The sequence below is a fragment of the Bombina bombina genome, chromosome 2 (genome assembly GCF_027579735.1).
Source record: "Bombina bombina isolate aBomBom1 chromosome 2, aBomBom1.pri, whole genome shotgun sequence".
Classification (NCBI taxonomy): domain Eukaryota; kingdom Metazoa; phylum Chordata; class Amphibia; order Anura; family Bombinatoridae; genus Bombina; species Bombina bombina.
The window spans coordinates 1,291,401,792-1,291,404,302 of NC_069500.1; the positions used below are offsets into that span (position 1 = coordinate 1,291,401,792).

General features: G+C 34.0%; 1 protein-coding gene across 1 annotated transcript in view; it reads left to right on the plus strand.

Annotated features, from left to right (window-relative positions):
* PROM1 (prominin 1) overlaps positions 1-2,176 on the plus strand; it is a 395,265-nt gene extending 393,089 nt beyond the window's left edge. The window contains exon 28 of the mRNA XM_053704117.1: positions 1,373-2,176. The gene's annotated coding sequence lies outside the window, so the exon portion shown is untranslated. The remainder of the gene's footprint in view (positions 1-1,372) is intronic.
* Positions 2,177-2,511: the final 335 nt, after the last annotated feature.

Below are 2,511 nucleotides of genomic sequence, written 5' to 3' on the forward strand. Positions count from 1 at the left end.
GGGCATTATACATGTTTGGTGCACAGCAGCATTTAGTGGCCTTCTAATTACCAAAAAGCAATGCCAAAGCCATATATGTCTGCTATTTCTGAACAAAGGGAATCCCAGAGAAGCATTTACAACCAGTTGTGTCATAATTGCACAAGCTGTTTGTAAATATTTTCAGTGAGAAACCTAAAATTGTGAAAAAGTGAACAATTTTTTTTTATATGATCGCATTTGGCGACGAAATGGTGGCATGAAATATACCAAAATGGGCCTAGATCAGTACTTTGGGTTGTCTACTAAAACAAAAATATGTGAAGGGTTATTCAGGGCTTCCTGACAGATATCAGTGTTCCAATGTAACTATCGATAATTTTGAAAACAATTGTTTGGAAATAGCAAAGTGCTACTTGTACTTATTGCCCTATAACTTGGAAAAAAAAAGCAAAGAACATGTAAACATTGGGTATTTATAAACTCAGGACAAAATTTAGAAACTATTTAGCATGGGTGTTTTTTGGTGGTTGTAGATTTGTAACAGATTTTAGGGGTCAAAGTTAGAAAACGTGTTTTGTTTTTTTTCATCATATTTTATAATGTTGTTATAGTAAATTATAAGATATGATGAAAATAATGGTTTCTTTAGAAAGTCCATTTAATGGCGAGACAAACGGTATAGAATATGTGTGGGTACAGTAAATGAGTAAGAGGAAAATTACGGCTAAACACAAACACCACAGAAATGTAAAAATATCCCTGGTCCCAAACGGTCAACAAAAATGGAAAAGTGCTCTTTTCACTAAGGGGTTAAGGCATAAGAGGTATAGGGGCTGATTTTTCAAGCTCCCTATGGAGCTTGATGCCCCTGAAGGCTCACCTGGAAACAGACGTTATGAAGCAGCGGTCTAAAGACCGCTGCTCCATAACTTGTCCGCCTGCTCTGAGGCCGCAGACAGAAATCAACCCGATCGAATACGATCAGGTTGATTGACACCTCTGCTAGCGGCTGATTGTCTGCGAATCTGCAGGGGGCGGTATTGCACTAGCAGTTCACAAGAACTGCTAGTGCAATGATAAATGCTGACAGCGTATGCTGTCGTCATTTATCGATGTGCAGCGGACATGATACGCAACATCGTATCATGTCCGCTCGCACATTAATAAATATACCCCATAGGCTGAACATGTGTAGTTTTGAATTTCTCTACATCCCCTTTAATGAGCATCACATCTTTAGTTGTACGGATGAGCCAAGAAAGATACTTTGGATATTGTAGAATTGTAAAAAGAACATTTTACCTACTTTGTTGAGATATTTGTCTAACGTTACGCTAACTTATAGTAACAATAACAAATTACTGTTACAATATCTCTTTCCTTATATTAGTTGCAGGTTCAGGATTCAAGCTGTGCACATGAAGATGGAATGCTGCTTTAGTTGGTGCAATGTGCGCCCTTTATGCTATGAGTAGCAAATTACAAGCCTGTGCTGTAACAAAGAAATTCATGGAAATTCTCACTTTCCATCCAAGATGAAAAATCTCGGTGCAACAAACACAAAGTTCTGATTTGTTAAAAATAAACTGAATTCATCCACTGCCAAGAAAAACTGAACATATAACAGTAAGGGATAATATGAGTTTACACTAGAGCTAGCTTTTATATCAAGGATTTTTTTTAAATTATTTTCACTATTTATTTTAGTAGATTAGTTTTACATATTTTCCACAAGGTATTACAGCATAACATATTCAACATTAAAAAACACAAAGCATGGTTCATTTAGATATATATTGTTTAATATGAAATGTTTTCTGCTAATATTATTTTTAAAATTCCCTTGAAAATGTCTTGTCGCTATTCTAAATTTTAACAGCCATTTCCATCCACAATACGATTTGTATGTTCTGTTTATGTATTAAAAGAAAAAAGAAAAAAGCCCTGGAAATATCTGAATTACTATACTGTGATATTTATATATTTATCTCACAAAGTATATTTGTATGAAAATACAATAGACCAGGTTTGTCCTGTTATTTTGGCATCTGGATCACTGGACAAGCACAGACTCTCCAAACAGTATTAAATCTACATTATTAATTAGATGTCAGGAATGGATTTGCTCAACCAAACCATAGTTTTAACTTAAATAGAGTTAATTAAAGGAAATTAAATGTACTTATATTATCAAGTTCACTTTGTTATTTTGTTATTCTTTGCGTGCACAGGTCTTTAGAACTTTATGGTAGTTGTAGATGTCATTTAGTGCTCAAGAAATGTGCAAGCTGCTAAGCATATCAAGATATACACTTCAACAACAAAAATACCAAGAGAATATAGTAAATTTGAAAATGAAAGCAAATTGGAATTTTTATTTTTTTTAAATTGTATGTTTTTTTTCTTAATAATCAAAGTTTAATTCTCACATTCACGTCCCTTTCAAATCACCTTGTGATTTATTCATGGACAAGGTTAATAACAATTGTGCCAACTGTGAATTAAAGCACAGTGACCCCCATTCCAATT